We start from the raw sequence: 18331 nt of genomic DNA on the forward strand, positions 1-18331 counted from the left end.
TATAATGGAAATAAAACAGTATGTTAGTAATAAGGCGAAATTGGATAGCACACACGTTTAAAAAAGGACAATTACGTTAATACTTTCAAATCCAAAGTTCTACGCGTGAATCGATTTGTGGCGACACATTCTGGTAGATAATATGTTTTCTACCATGAATGTGGACAATTGATTCTGATTGGTCAATATGAAATTGTTAAATCACAATACTCACCTCACCCACCCGCACGTTTGAAACAGCCGCTTTGATGGCCGCAGAAAGCTGGTATTTATAGAATAGAACTTCTTTTTCAGTCATTGTTGACAGGCGTTTTAAAGCAATTATATGTACAATTAAGGGTTTAACCGTTACTAAATGCAAAGTTATGGTTACAACAATATGTCTATGAATTTGTGCAGAAAACTGGAAAGAAAATGTATTTCAAGTTCTTGGTCAAGAGAGAGCTTGAAATTTGGCTCTTTTCTACTCACGCCTGTGACATACCGTTTGCGTTAAAATGAGCGATATGACGTCACAATAGTGATCTGCGGTGTAGGACGAAGCCTTGCTTTCTTTGTTAATATTCAACGTCACATCTCGTTAAAAGGCTGCTGTCAATGATTTCGTTATTCAGGTTGACAATCCACTTAAAGCCCTGGACTCAATCCATGCTGCTTCACTCAATATATTTGCACAAAATAGTGCGCGTTCGATTCAAAATTCAATTTAGCGCGCAGTATGTTTACCTCCTAATTCGTTATTTAGCTCCCTCGCTCAGTGTCGCTTCAAAACCACATGTGAAAGAAGCATTTATTTAGATTTACACAACATCCAGTTCATTCCTATCCGGTGTAGCGTACTTCCATCCTATTATGACATGCACCCTGTACTCATCTACCGCCTCATCTTTGTTTGATTGATACAGCACTAAAAATAGTCAATGATTTCTTTTTAGTGCTGTACAAAAGAAATCATGGACTATTTTTAGTGCTGTATCAATCAAACAAAGATGATGTGGTAATCTTTGTTTGATTGATACAGCACTAAAAATATTCCACGATTTAACAAACAGTGATACCACCAGTATTCGACTCAGCCTTTGCTTGCCATTGCACATTCAACCGGAACGCAACAAAACCCTTTCAATATCCTACAGAAGTATCTGCATTAAGCAGTGTCGAGTGTACGATTCCTACTATATCATGCGCATGTGTTTTTAAATCACTGTCAAATAGTAATGAAACAAGGTGTTCGCGAAAAGGCGTGCCCCACCCGTCACAAACTTCCCACCCCTTTCTGAGGGCTTGTTCGGATGAGACCCCCATTTTGAATAAGGCTTCTTGATAGTTGATTTCAAGCTCGTGATCGAGAGAATTCTGTGATAAGAGAGATTGATTTCCAAAACGAAGGATGGCGAATAAGGGTATTGATCATACCAGAATGGAACACACTGGCTAATTGAGGATGTATCACCCTATGATGCCAGTCTTAGGCGTTTGCAACTTTGGTGAAACCCATGAGCACATGTACAGGTGTGGTGTAGAAAAATCTTGAATAATAATCAGGGCCAATCTTGAATTCGAACCCCCTATCATAGGTTTCTGGAACGCCTAAGGAAGGCAGCTAATAGCAACGATTTAGCGAGTAGACTATTAACGGAGGTAGAACATACACAGAGGATACATATAAGTTCTTTCCAAATACTATATATTTCTCATAATCTTGAAACGAAATGTATGGGTTTATGAGTTACGCAACCACGAATCAAAATATGCAACGTTTGCCATTTTCGAGAAAGAAAGGACCATAACGAAAGCTTTCTGCCAAACACAACATATACTGTCCTCAAACATTAGGAAAACGTGTAATTCAATGACACTATTATTTCAAAATAACATATGGCAACTGTATGATATTACCATTATGCAAAACCATATTCAGATGAAAAACTGATTATGTTTATTGCGTTGACGGTATGCATTTATATCGAGATGAAATGTGTGTTATGTGACACACTCTATTTTTATTGCTCTTCTGTAATTTGTACACAAGAAAAAAGGGGATACATATAAATATGCTCCTAAGATTTTGCGATGCACACACATAGATCTCATTTACCATCAAATCATAATAACTAGATATGTAAAACAGACCTAATGCACAAAACTTTTGAATGCGCCTCTAGCGCTTTTTAGCTGGGCCTTCGTCTTGCCTTTTTTCTAGCGCCCTGCCTTTTTTCATATGGCGCCCTGTGCTTGTTGAAGTCGCGACAATCCTGCCCCGAATCTTCAGGCCTTTAAAAAATTCACATCAAAGCTACCTCCCTTCATGAAACCACGATATTTTTTGTAGCAATTAGCGGGTATTTATGATTAATAACTTAATAATGAAGACATATCGGTATCTGGTTGGTTGGTTGGTTGCACTCAGCAATATTCCAGCTATATGACGGCGGTCTGTAAATAATCGAGTCCTGACCAGACAATCCAGTGATGGATATCATGAGCATCGATCCATGCAATTGGGATCGATGATATGCATCAGCCAAGTCAGCGAACCTGACCACCCGATCCCGTTAGTCGCCTCTTACGACAAGCTTAGTCGCCTTTTAAGACAAGCATGGGTTGCTGAAGACCTATTCGTCACGGGTCCGGTATTTGGTGACACAATGCCAACGAAAGTAAGACTTACAAGGAAAAGGGAACGAGGGGCCACACTCTACTTGATTTCCTCAAGAGGTACGTCGCCCGTAACTCCAAGATATGCTGTAAGGGTTAGGCCTGCATGTTCTATATCTTTGAATGTGTGTATGTAAGCTATGTCGAGATTTTGATGAAAAAATAAATCTAAATCATTGCTGTTATTGCTTTCCGACTTTTATGTGAATGTATACGTGTTATCCTGTCAGCGATGGCGTTCAATGTGTAAATCAAGATGATAGGCGACTGAACTGTTAATGTATATTATTAATATCAAAACATTTTTGTCACAAATGATATGAGTTTGAAAGCGAATCAATTTCAATTTCATGCTTTCAAACTTATGATCATTTTAAGTGAGTGAGTGAGTGAGTGAGTGAGTATGGTTTTACGCCGCTTTTAACAATATTCCAGAAATATCACGGCGGGGGACACCAGAAAAGGGCTTCACACATTGTACCCATGTCGGGAATCGAACCCGGGTCTTCGGCGTGACGAGCGAACGCTTTAACCACTAGGCTACCCGACCGCCCCTGATGATATTAAGACATAATGTATTATTACAGTGTTTCCAAATATGAACAATAGCAGACAGAACTAAACTATAGTTTCAATAGTACCAAACTGTTTATGATCTTTATGCTACTAATGCCCTGGCAAATAATATCTTATGTTGTCTTCCTCATGTAAATTGTTTAAGAAACTTATGTGATATTATAATTATTATTCATCATGTTAATAGCGTTCCTGACCATGTTTACATTAACAATAATACTATTTCAAATTGTTATAAACATTTATTACATAAATATTTTTTATTGATATGATTTATTACTGCACTATCTATATTACTCAAATACTTTGTGAATTCTGAGGAAATTAATTTAGTAACCATAGATAATCTTGTAGTTTGTATAAAAAATAAATAAAATCGAAACGTTATATTTTCAATTTAATCAGTCATTGCAATGTACATCAAACTTAGAAGAATCTGAGGTGCGTCTGTGTCATTCAGATGACAGCGGGATTACTGTCCTACTGACAATATCCGTTTGAAATAATAACACTCAAACAGTGACAAAGGTGGATTTGTAAAAGATAAAGTCGACATGACAGATTTACCAAGCGCGAACGTTACAACGCCTAAGCCTGGAAGTGGACATACGCTCGAATTCGATGACAAGTGGAAATGCAATAGGCCGTGGCTTAAGTGTGTGATAGAAGCTGACGAGGACTAAATCCCAAGAGATTTGATGTTCTGTTCACTCAAACAATGGCCCACCAAATGAAGACATGGATCTTCTGTGTAGAATAAACTAGGCTGTGAAACTATAAGACTTCATATTGATTAGCCATATGCATCAACATGCTGTCCAACATGAAACAGAATGAACATTCGGCAATCGATGAAATTTTATATATAAATATATTTTTTTATATTTGTGCTTCATCGCATTCAGGCACCTGATGAATATTTATGTTCTCTGCTTCATAGCATTTAGTCACCCGATGAAGGAGTAAGTCTATGCTCCGAAACGTTGTGCTCCTCATATTAAAGAAGCTGACATCCATGAATTATGTTTGCGACGTGTGGAACCGGGGGGGCAGGATGCGATCACATTTTCGCGAACACCTGGTGTCATCACTATTTTTGGGGGGGGCACGTGAGGCACAGTCCTCTAAGGGTACCCCAGAAACCCATCACTGTGGGTTCCAATTTCGTTTCGCCGTGATTATGTTTCTAGGTTTGTCAGCAAGTTACCCGTGATCGTGGGTTTCACCAAAGTGGTGAACGTCTGAGACTTGCATCACTTCGGGCTTTCATCCAACATTAATCTACGGAAGCGTAGTAGGGCCACGGTGAATTTGGTTTTTGTCTAAGTATCTCCTACGTAGGACTTATTATCTTCTACGAAGGAGATAGTAAGTCCTACGTAGGACTTACTATCTCCCACGTAGGACTTATTATCTCCTATGTAGGACTTACTACGTAGGACTTAGTATGGCCTAGAATTACTATCTCCTACATGGGACTTAGTATGGACTAGAATAACTATCTCCTACGTAGGACTTAGTATCTCTTACGTAGGAGATAGGAAGTCCTACGTAGGAGATAATAAATCCTACCTAGGAGATAATAAGTCCTACGTAGGAGATACTTAGACAAAAAACAATTTCACCGTGGCCCTACTACGCTTCCGTATTAATCTGAGGCGCCGTAATATAACCGGAATGCTGTTCAAAGCAGCGTTAAACCCAATTCAGTCACTCACAAAGTCGACATTGAAAACCGACGCTGCTTTTAGGAGAGATTACTTATGGATATGGAAAGGGGTTTTCCGCTTTCATTTAAGTCGCGTAGACCTACATGCAGATCAATAATGTACACCAGATGATTGTGGATTAAGTACACATGTAGGTCCTACTATATTCCCTTCTACAAATATCTGCAATTACGTTTTAAGCAGCAAACTAACCCATGCCAGAAAACTGCAGATTAGTACATATAATAAACAATGTACTGTAACATCAATTTGATGTTAGAATAGACGTTAATTAGATGTTTGTTGCCATTAAGTATGTCTTGAAAACAGATCCTGTGCCTGTAGTTTGATTTATACAAACGTCAGAATAGCTAATCACAATCTGGAAACGTAATCTGAATAAAAGATTAAAAATATATCGTTGTATAAAACATTGATTACCTTGAGGATGTTGGGCTTTCAAAGCTCTCAACAACCCATTCACTTTATCATTGGTATTTCTAAGAGCCCTAGTTATGTTTTACTCTCCTCGAAGAAGCTGAGTAGGGGAAATCGTGCATTAAGCTTAATCGTCGGCATTCCGGAATGGGAATGTTCTTCCGCTATTGAGCCTTATGCTCACTTGATGCTTTCGATTGTCCTGCTTTCGAATCTTAATAATGACACTTGGAAGTACTGCTGTGAGAGAAAATACAAGTTAATTAAAGGAACAGTGGAGAAATTGAATCATTACTAAACAATCCAAAGTTTACAAATATTTCAGAGAAACTTCTGGAAGACTTTCATTTTCACTGCGACATATTAAAGAATTATTTAAAGAATAAATGGAGCCATATCACAAAAAAACGTGATTGCCTAAAGCAAACAGCTGTATACATGATTGCGTTAAGTTTGTTAAAGACATTTCCTGAGGATTTAATGGAATGACGTGTTTTTTCTGTTGTTCATGCCGATCTCTGTGAATTGAAATAATCATGAAGGCATCTGGAAAGGAAACACAGCACGACTGACGAAAGTTTGGGAATTTTCAAGACTTGACTTTGGCATCACAGGAAAATGAGTGTAAAGCAAAGTTTACTGGACACTAAGCTGACATCCATTGCAATCGGTTAAATAAACTAGGTTTTGCCTTTTAAAGAATATAGGCAAGTTAAAGAACCATAACGATAAGGACCGAGGCAGACATGTTGGACTACTCAAATCTTAGCATATATAAGAAACACTGTAAAGGTGAACTGCACAAATAAACATTTTGCAATTTAGTAATTATAATGCCGATGATATATTATTCTTAACGTCGATATAGAAGTGTACATTAATAAGTGAATACGACTTAAATTTCTTTGTAGTCAACGTATTTCTTGTGTAAAATAATATTCGAGTTAAAGTTATTGAACTCAAAAATTCCATGATTTGTTTGATACGATGATTAACAATATAAATTGGTAAAGCAACGTTAGTAGCAAGATTTATGGACCGGGCATCAAGTTGATGGTTCAACAATACTTAATTCGCGTTAATGTGGTTATGGAAGATTATATAGAAAAGATTATTGATTCCTTGTCTTCGACGTTCATGACATATGTGCTTTACTAAGACTTTCTTCAGCTACATTCCGACACGAGGTGTGCAATCAATTACACTGTGCAGGAGTCCTACTCGTAAACTCCCTCGCTTCCGGCTACTTTAGTGTTAATAAAAGGCTCGTCTTTTAAGTAGTTCTTTTGCATGGATTGACTGATATGAATAGAGATAATTAATAGTAGCAAATCAGATCTTCCTAAGTTGGATGAAGTATCTTTTTATATATGTGTGAATTTGTGTGGTTCTTCGCTTGATTTTGTAATATTTTATTGATATCTGAGGAAAGAACAACATACACATATTGCAACCGTGTTGGGGTTTGGATTTAGCCATTCAGCTTCTATAATAACCTTTAACAGTTATAGAGGTGCCATTGCCCAAACTGTACCACATAGTTATACTGATATTACATTTTTAAACTTTAGTGATTACTTTGTTTCATGGGGTTATAATGGTAGATGATGATACATTTTCTTACACACTATCGCTTTCGACCCGTGAAGGTCCGGGGTAGAATAGGTCTTCATGCTTGCCGTAAACGGCGACTATGCTTGTCGTAAAAGGCGACTGACGGGATCGGGTGGTCAGGCTCGATGACTTGGTTGATGCATGTCAACGATCCCAATTGCGAGGAGAGACGCTCATGATATTAATTACTGGATTGTCTGGTCCATACTCGATTATTTACAGAGCGCCGTCAAATAGGTGGAATATTGCTGTGTGCGGCGTTAAACCAAAAACACTATCATTTTCGTATTGCTGATTTGGAACTGCTAATATTGATATAGCTGTAGTTTCCGAAGTTGGAGCTAATAATCAATTATGTTCAACTCGGACAAACACGTTGTCGTTCATGCTGCGACAGCAGTAATCCACCAAGTAAATGCCGTGTTTCTACAGGAATATCAAGTGTTCTCGGCATATCCAACATGGCTTCTTGTGGCTGTCAGCATCGTTTCGAGCTAACGCTAATGAGACATGAGACACCACGTCTTAGGAGACACATTCTCAGTCGCAAACAACGTCCACACAGCATTACAAGAGACGCGGAAGCATTGTAAGTGAACATCTGCAAGAAAACGCCACCTTTCTTTGCCTTTCGAATCAATATTTATGTTGTAAAAAGTGTCCTGTTTGCAGGAATGATTACCGACTGGTGATTTTAAACCTTAGTTAAGATGGTACTTCAACCATAGTGTTTAGGGTAAATTGCAAAGACGTCATTGTAATTCATCACAAACTCTTCCTACAGTACTTTAAAAACTGCATTGTCATTGGAGCTTGATTAAGACCACGTTTAGATAGCTTTATTGATTCGAAATAATACCGTTACTTCATCGGCATAAATGAAAAACATGAACTGTAGATTATTTAATTATTAATAATATCTTTTGGCTAGTTGGATTCAGAGGATGAACAGTCAGTTCCGGATGTAAATAATAGCGACATGACCATAAAAAGCCGAAAGCTGAGGTATGACTTCAGCTTTATCAAAAGCATGTGTTTATGAATCATTAATTTGCTATTCCCATGAACAACAATTGTTGTTGCTACTTCTCGGGAAATATTATTTGGTCCATAAGAGCCGATATCTCTACAAATACTATGTCCTTTCAAATTGTTCAACCGTCTTAAGTTCCAGATTAGACTACTTAATAAATTCTGGTAATTGTGTCATAACCTATTTTCTATCTGATGTAACTTTAAAACTATATGTTATTTTTGCAACCTTCAAGTAAAATTCGACAAAATAAACAAAAATGAAAAAACAACAACAACAAAACAAAACAATAATTGGATGATTAAGGTGATGTGATTTTCACAGATTGATCATGATTAGCGCCAAAATACCCAATTGGATTAGAAACGAAAGTTTTGTCATGAAATGAATATGAATTTTTCCGTTTGAGGACACATTCGTACTTAGAAATACTGAATGCCTGAAGAGCGGAAAGTTGGTGGTTCGATCCCTGCGTCAAACCACAAGACGTTGAAAGATGGTAATTGCTTGCAGCTGGCACTCGGCATTAAAAGGGATACTGGACTGGTCGGCTCGGAGTCCATATACTGTGTCTGAGTGGGGTATCCATGTTAAACTGCGGCATGATATCGCAGTGGGATGGCACTATAAATCAGGCAGAGATGTCGATTCGAAGGGGACCTGTGCAGATTCCTTGGTAGAATAGGTCTTCAGCAACCCATACTTGCCGTAAAAGGCGACTATGCGTGGATCGATGCTCATAATATTAATCACTTGATTGTCTAGTCCAGACTCGATTATTTACAGACCGCCGTCATATAGCTGGAATATTGCTGAGTGCGGCGTTACACAACACGCAAACCAACCAACCAACGATTCGAAGGGCATATTCCTACCTGTACTTCTGTACCATGTACAGACACAGAACTCAAATAAGAAGAAAGGACAACTTCATTAACGTGTCATTGGAAGTGCATGAATGTTATTTTATGCCCGTTAGCAATGTACCAGCTATGTCACAATGGCTAGTAACTACCTATGCCAGTGGCACGATGTGATCTCCAAATTAAAACCCCCAGAGTTAACCCAGAAGCTTTTGCGTACAGAACTTCATCCTGAAATCAGTAAATGGTCACACAATAAATAATCAGTAAATCATATTGAAACACATGTTAAGGTTTACAATCACAAAGGGCAATGCAATAAATCAAATACGTGGCAGCAATAGCAATAACTAAGAGGACCATAACATAAGAATTTGTCACTGTCGAATGTCTTGAAAGATGCACGTGCTCCTTTCTTGAATCCGGAGTAGTGTTGGAAGGTGGCCGGTATTCGGTGTTTTCAGACAGGAATCCAATCCGCTCTTGGCATGAAGGTAAGACGCAAGTCAGGTAGTAAAAGGCCTCAAATTTTGTACAGGCAACCTTCTAAAAAATGTCATAACTCGAGACCTCGAAAGCGATCATGATTGTTATGTTTCAAATTGTTTACAACAACCAAGCGAGGTAACTCTAAGTCACACAATGTCAGATTGGACGCGACAGCACTCGAGCGCCTCAGTCATTTCCTGTCACTAGCAAAAAATACACCCAGAACAATCGCCACGTGACACTCCCCCCCCCCCCCCCCCGAAACAGTGACAAATTTCTCGAAGATGGACATGGTCAAGGATGATCAAGTATCAAGGATTTCCATAACACACTCTGATAAACATGTAAAAAGAACATTAAAAAATTGCTAATGTTAAACATGCGTAATTAGTAAACCTGCATTTGTGTACTCATCCTACCAGTTGATTCTCGAAATAGCATCCGCAATAACATTGTCTTCGTTCTTGATCTTAAGAATAAACTCTTGAAATTCCACCTCATCAATCTCTGATTTTTGTTCTTCATCTTAAGACGAAAAATCAGCGGATTATGATCAGTGAACATGTCAGTGTGATACAATGTAGTTCCTAAATATATCTCAAAATGTTGCAATGACAAATGAAGACAAATCTTTATCAATTCTAGAGTTTTTTTCTGATGCTTGTCAATTTTCTTTGAAAAGTATTAGGCCAGTCGATGCCGTTTTCATGTAACAATTCACCACCATAGTCACTTTCATACTTTGACAGCTTAAATGTCTTTTCTTCAAAATCTGGTGATTTTCAGACAGGGTATGTGTATGAGTATGGCATTTACTCTTACAGAAGCGGCCGGACAATGGTCATCAAAAGAAATTTTGTCTGTTTAGTCAACAAAGTAGTAAGCGAGGCTACAACATCAGAGACAATCTGCTAACATTTTCTGTAGAAACCAGCCATACCCAGAAACCTCATTTGTTCAATTTTGTTTCATGGCGATGGGAAATTTGCATTAGGTCTGCTTTTGCATTGACCAATTGTACCAAACTTGACCGACTACGTGACGTAAGAACACAATATGTGCCTGAGCAATTTCCCATTTTGCAAGATTTACAGCCAATTTTGCCTGTGATAGTCTCTCAAAGAAAGCACGGAGCTACTTGAAATGACCGCCCTACTCCACTGAATGGATGATAATGTCGTTGGTGTCAGTCTGATGTACGCCTGAAGTGCCGTCATTATGAGGCCTGGAAGGTCGCTGGTGCATTTTTGTGACCGAATTTTTTTTTTATATCTGGTGCAGCAAAACCATCTTCTTTGGACGCTCAGTTAGTGGAATCTGATAATACCCCTCCAAAAAGGTAAACAACTAAGCTTTACTAGTTCTGTGATGACAAGTCAGTTTTGCAGAACATTGCTACAACATCGGTAGGTGTTGTCAGGCTAGTAATCCAGGAGGCTTTGTGAACTCCTCTCATTGTCACTTTGTGATGTCGTCCTCAAGCATATACTTGACTTCTTGCCGGAGATAACCCAATATCTTCGCATAAAGGGGACACGTTTAAAGGCCGACCACGGTCTAACTTTGCAACATTTCAACCTAGCTTCCGCTGGTGTTAGCAGTTGTATCATGAGGCAAGAGGCCCCTTGTTTATATGTTTTATCATGAGGCAAGAGGCCCCTTGTTTATATGTATCAAATAGCCCTGTCAACTCCGGAAAGGTCACTCCTAAACAGCTGATCAAGTCCTGGGACTTTGATAGCATCAAGAAGAAAGTTTGATGAATAGGTGAATGAATAAAACTTAAAAACCAAATATATGAATTCTTAATAGCATATTAAATACCCAATATATAATATAAATAGCGTAATGGATTTAATTTACATTTATATTGATTATTCATGGATCTATATAGGCTATTATGCTCAAGACGATTTTACTAAAAGCCTCGGCGAGTCTAGTCTAAACTAAACCAAATCCAGTTTCCTTGATTCCATCCAACTGCAGAGGAGGAAAGGTTCTGAAGAAAATACATTATTTTATGTAAATGTTTTCATGGAATTAGTGTTAGTCTGTTGATTATCTTAATCTTAGTCCAACCCCGACTCAACTCCCCCCTACCACAAATCCGTGCCAGACGGGTCCAGCATTCCAGGAGACAGTGTGATAACAAGCTGAAAATATATTACTGATATCAGTCAGTAGAGGGGAGTACCCCAAGCAGTTTTCCGGGACACTCGTGGTCGGACTTTAAAGAGAATAAATCAGCAACAAATGTATACTTATCGTGAAGGGAATCACGCTGTCAGTAGAAATAGAACAGTTAACTAGTAAATAAGCAAGCGTCAGTTGCGGTTGAACTGCAGCTTGTTAAGGTTCCAGAAATACACTAAGGCGTAGCATACCGAGGCTGTGTTATCAATTGAAACATAAGAAAAAGAAGATGACGGACATAATCAAGTTTGAAAAATAAAAAGAGCAAACCTTCATTTGGTTTTATCGAATGTGTATATAAAGATCAAGGGCGTATGTTATTGCGTCGCCGGGCACAGACGAAGCTGACACACGTGTTTACTGTTTTTAAAAAAATAATAATTTAAGGGTGGTCTGTAATATGTCACGTAGCATGATCCAAAATATCACTGAGCCGGTACGTGTCGGACCCCGGTTCAATATGTTCTGGGACATAGGAGGGTAAACATAGTGTCATATCTAACATAGGTGATCAGCGCTATTATTTGTTCTGAAAGCGAATAGGTCTTCAGCAACCCATGCTTGCTGTAAAAGGCGACTATGCTTGTCGTAAGAGGCGACTAACTGGATCGGATGCTCAGGCTCGCTGCCTTGGTTGATGCATGTCATCCATCCCAATAGTGTGGATCGATGCTCATGATGTCAATCACTGGATTGTCTGTCCCAGACTTGATTATTTCGGACATCCGTCATATAGCTGGAACATTGCTGAGTGCGGCGTTAAACAACAAACAAACAAAACAAAAGAAAGCGAAAGAAAACAATGTTTACACATTTCTTTCTGCATTGAACCCAAGATGTAAAAAATTAGTTTACTTTTCAATAATAAACGAGTGGGAACCTTGATATAATTGCCCAAATTTTGCAGAATCATCATGTTAATGTGTAATCCAATGAAGTAACTCTCTATTTATTGAACTGCACTACTAATAAATGTACTCCTACGTTGGTGAGTGAGTGAGTGAGTGAGTGAGTATTTTTTGTACGCCGCTTTTAGCAATATTCCAGCAATATCACGGCGGGGGACACCATGATTTTGGCTCCACACATTGCACACATCTCGGGAATCGAACCCGGGTTGTCGGCGTGACGAGCGAACGCATTAACCACAAGCTACCCGACCGCCCCACTACGTTAGTGAATCTGTATACGTATATGCATGCATGCTCGGCAAAGATGTTTTGTGTTTGTTCCATATTTATTTCATATGTTCATGTATTTGTTGTTGAAATGATTTTCAACCTATTATGCCGCTAACATACTGTACCGCAAAAGAAACGTCACCCCAAGTAACATTGCATGAAAAGTTGTCATTTAAATACCTGGGTAATTTTCGTCAAAGTTTCTAAAGTTTAACATTACCGTGTCCGGAAAAAAATGATGATAAAAAACAAAGCAAATGACAATAAATCCGATCGTCCCAACGCATCAAGGCAACAGCGATGGTAACCCGATGCACGTGAGTTCAGTGCAAATTGGAATGCACATGCGTTCCCCCATTTCTTGCCCTATAAAAATCCACCCAGATCGGATAACATTCATTCGTTATTGAATTGCTACGAAATGCCAACATTGACAAGAAATCAGCGACAACAAGCCCTTGGACGATTGCAAGCTGGACAAACCGCCCAACAAGTAGCCAATGCATTTCAAGTCCACGTGAGGATCATTTACAGGCTCCAGCAACGGTACCAGACCACCAACACTACAGATGACCGAACACGTAGTGGAAGACCAAGGGTCGCAATCCGACGCCAGGATCGTCAGATTGTGCGACAGCATCTTCAAGATCGCTTTGTTACTGCTGCGGAAACCTCTCGACAGACCATGGGGACACACCAGCGACACATTAGGTCGGACACCATGTGTCGACGATTGACGAGCAGACACCTCCACTGTCACAGGCTACACCGAGGACCCATGCATTCTGACACCACGTCATCGCCGGGACCGCCTTCAGTGGGCAACACAGCACCAGCGTTGGCGCCACCAGCAGTGGGAAAGAGTCCTCTTCTTAGATGAGAGCCGTTACTGTATCTCAACAGCAGATGGCAGAGAAAGAGTCTTGTGACGCCGTGGGGTACGTTAAACGGATGCTTGTGTTGTTGAAAGAGACTCGTGGGATGGCATCACGGTGTGGGGTGGAATTGGTCTTGCGCAGAGGGTTGGCCCTGTGGTCTTCCAGAACATCGGTCCAGGGAGAGGCAATGATGTCACAGCAGCTCGGTACATTGATCAAGTCTGGAGACCACACGCTATACCTTATTTGGCACGTCGCGGCAACCACGAGTTTCAGCATAATAACGCCCGTGCCCACACTGCGAGAGCAACAAGAGACTTCCTCCAGAAGAATGTCATCAGAACCATGCAGTGGCCTGCCCTCAGTCCCGAATTAAATCCCGTTGAGCACCTGTCGGACGAGATTCAAAGACGGCTGAATGACGTCCGACTAAGGCCGACAACTGCAGCTGAACTGCGTCAGGCGTTCTTCAGAGTGTGGGCTCAAGTGCCTATGGCCTTCATCAACCGCCTCATCCATTCCATGTATCGACGTTGCACGGCAGTCATCAGTGCACATGGCGGACACACGAGATACTGACTTGTGGTGCCATTTTTTCAGAGACTATTGTTGTTTTTCACTTTAAGAACATTTAATACTTAAATTTAAACCTTGAAGATCAGTTCTGCCAAGTTTCATCTTTTTAATATATCTCAAAGTATGTTTACAGTGGTTGGACAAATAAGGTTTCTCATATGTCTATCCATGGTGACGTTTCTTTTGCGGTTCAGCAATAAACTGAGGGGCGAAAGAAAGAACCACGAGGTTTTTTATATGTGATTGCAAATAAAAGGAGCTGTTGTTACATTTGATTATGTCTATTAAACCATCATTCATTCCTGCAACAGTTTTTAAAATCTGCCTGGATAATTTGAATAAAAATATTTAGGTTTAGAAATGAATTTGCAACAAGACCTCTACCATGTTTGATATTCTTGGAGACTGATCAAGATGAAGTTTGTTTATTCCTAGAAGTCATGAAATGATAGGCGACGACTTAAGAAGGAATGAAACACTATCATAAAATATTCGAGAAACATTGAATGCATAACCAGATTCATGATTATTCAGGTGAGGTGAAATGGGGTTTCACGTCGCGTTTGGGATTATTGCACTTATACAGCGACGTGCATGAAACGCGCGCGTGCGTGCGTGTGTGTGTCTGGTTTTCCTGGTCCAAACTGATGCCGATTTATAGTGCTAGCCCATTGAGATATCATTCTGGAGTTTAACATGAATACTCCACTCAGAAACAGTATACTCCGAGCCGACCAGTCATTGCTTTAGCCCCTTAATGCCAAGTACTATCTTTTAACGTCTTTTGGTATGACGGGGCCGGGGATCGAACTCGGACCTTCCGCTATCCGGAAGGACGCTCTACCACCATACCACGGAGGCGGTCCTTGGTTATTTAAGTCACATCTTATTCTCATCTGAACACTTGGTAAGTGATGACATACTGCAAAAAGGACAACAGTGCACACGTGTCCAACGGAACCTGACAATCGTCAAGGCCGTGAGATCTCAAATGCTCAATAGCACCATTTGGCTTCAAGTTCCTGTACATTGACGAGACCCTGGTTTGACTGAATGCGACACATTTTTACACAAAAGGCCAATGTCAGAATACAGCAGGTATGTCATTGCAAGAAAAACCGCCGTGAAAACTGTGGATATCATTGTATGGAGTCTGGAGTAAATTGTGTTTGTGTCCCTGAGTAGTGATAGAACAAATTATCTAGTTTCAAACACATCCAGCAAATTGCTCGAAAGCAAGAGCTTGAATCATCAAAACAGAAGCTCAACGGTTCTTGGGATGATGTTAATAATAGTGCCTGGAGATTGATACCTTCCCAGCCACTCGGACACTTTTACACATCGTTAGCACGGCAAGATCAAAGAGAGCTACCTATCGATCATTATCTGTAGAGGATTTTTCAACATTACATACGATTTGTTCAACCGTTTGACGCTAATCATGATCATTATAGGAGGGGAGATGAAGGAGAATACTGATGGTGACAACAAAGGCAACCTCTGGGTAAAGTTCTAATGTTCACGCATAACGACTCTGGTGTCTTGTTCAACTGATAGACGTGGATTAAATACTGTCGACAGTTGTGTAACAGATGAGAGGGAGGTAATGATGTCTTTATGCGTCTGTCAAGCTGGTAGATAGACAGCATTGCAAACAGATGTATCGACAAGAGCATAGTTAATTATTTAAAACACAATTACTGGTCGACCTTGGAATACAGGATTATGAGACGCCCATACAAGAAATGAAACGCTTAATGAAAAAATAATAATTGGAACTAAAAGTGACAATATGAAGTCGATATATTTTACAAACCATGGAGTAACTAAGGTGTCTTTCTTTGTTGTTTAACCTCGCACTCAGCAACATTCCAGTTATATCACAGCGGCCTGTAAAATAACAGTCGGCATCCAGTGATAGACATCATGAGCATCGATCTATGTAATTGGGATACGATGACGTGCATCAACCAAGTCAACCATCCGATGCCTTTAGTCGCCTCTTACGACAAACATGTGTTTCCGATGAGCAATTCTAATCCAGATCTTCAGGGGTCGGTTACTAACGTAACTGAGTGACAAGTCACTATGGCTAATTTAATTAGTTGTTTTGGTGATCTTGTCTGTGTCGTAATTACTTTCAGGCAAACATAGCCAATGTGTTGATACAATTCATTTTCTACAACATTCCTCATAGTACCATTAACAATTTAACTATATTAATTTGTAGTCAGATAGTCGAACCCCTATCAGTGAAATAAATCCCATATCTCTGCAGAGGGATGATTGGCTGACATCGTAACCCTCGAAAGTGTTATGACATATTGACCACTGGTCAACGTTCAAACCACTCACGATCGTCAGGAAAGTCACACTTTCACATCATAGCTTGAAGTGACTCCTTGACGTTGCCACCGGTGGGGCTGATGCGCTCATCCTTTCGCGAACACCTGGTGAGGTGAGGTGAAATGAGGTTTAACGTCGCGTCCAAGATTATTGCACTTATATAGCGACGTGCATGTACGTGTGTGTGTTTGTGTGGCTGCTTGTACTAGTCAGGACTGATGCCGATTTATAGTGCTAGCTCACTGAGATACCATGCCGCAGTTTAACATGAATACCCCACTCAGACACAGTATACTGACTCCGAGCCGACCAGTCCTTGTTTTAGCCCCTTAATACTGAGCGCCAGACAGGGTAACAACACGTACCATCTTTTAACGTCTTTTGGTATGACGCGGCCGGGGATCGAACCCCGGACCTTCCGCTCTCCGGGCGGACGCTCTACCGCTAGCCCACGGAGGCAGTTGCGAACACCTGGTGTCCTCACTATTTGGTAATGATGCATAAACACCTGCAAATGATACAGCCGGAATCCTACAGGGGACTCTGCATTCAGCAGAGATTTCCTGTGGTTATGGAAAGCGTTTTGTTGCTTTATTAAAGCTACTTCACGTAAACATTCGTCAAAAAGAATATGTACCAGGTGACTAGTTAAATATGTGCAGTAAGATGCATGAAGAAATAATTCATAGTAATGTAGGTCTGCATCAAAAAAGAAGGAAAATGAGACAAAATAATGCAAATTTAACAGAATCCAGAACCCGTAAAAGTCAGCATGTGACCACTTGATTGTTGGGAAGTGTGGAGATACAAATTGTTCGTGCGTTATACCCTGGAAATGTTCAATTGAAGGAGAGTGAACGCAAAGTAAAAGTAGTCCTACAAGCATTCATAAGTTACTCTTGTGAATTATTTCTTTCAAGAATGGCATGATAGAGAGATTATTAATCGTGTTTTGGTATTCCGAACATCTTACATAGAAAAAATATATAATTATGCACCTCAGTTATAATTATTGTTCCTAATATAGGATAATTATGACACTAAAACATTCGGCTTATAATAAAGTTTGCTTTTAACCAATTCGATCTGCGTTTCTGTCAAGTTTATCAAAGTGAATGGATGCGTAATTCAGAATAATAATGTGAAATAAGATAAACCCCGGCCTACAATAATTTCCTCGTTCTTAGATCGACTGTATTACACAATAAGTAAGTGGTGTATAATAATTTGCTATGCTTATCAATTTGCGTTCATTTGTACCGAGGGTCGTGATACACCGAGTGAGTGAGTGAGTGAGTATGGTTTTACGCCGCTTTTAGCAATATTCCAGCAATATCACGGCGGGGGACACCAGACATGGGCTTCACACATTGTACCCATGTCGGGAATCGAACCCGGGTCTTCGGCGTGACGAGCCAACGCTTTAACCACTAGGCTACCCGACCGCCCCGATACACCGAACAAAGACAGGGCCGAGACCTTGGCAGTTCTCTTTAGTTGCAAACCGTCGTTGAATGGGAATGGTTTCTTTAAATATTTTGCCTATCGATTTCTACACCAGGAAAGCGAGTTGAAAACTGCCAATATGATCCACGCTTCCTCTTTACAAAACTTAGAATGATGAAGCGTGGAAGTAAAGGGCTATATTTATTATTCAAAGACAGACATTGACGTTTCAAAATCAAGTAAATTATGTTCCAAATAAACTAACCCTATTTTAGGTGGAGGTTCTGTAATGAAACAATCCCGCAGAGAACTTGTATTGATTGCCAGGAAA

Source organism: Haliotis rufescens, unplaced genomic scaffold, assembly GCF_023055435.1.
Source record: "Haliotis rufescens isolate VD_foot unplaced genomic scaffold, xgHalRufe1.0.p SCAF_17, whole genome shotgun sequence".
Lineage (NCBI taxonomy): Eukaryota > Metazoa > Mollusca > Gastropoda > Lepetellida > Haliotidae > Haliotis > Haliotis rufescens.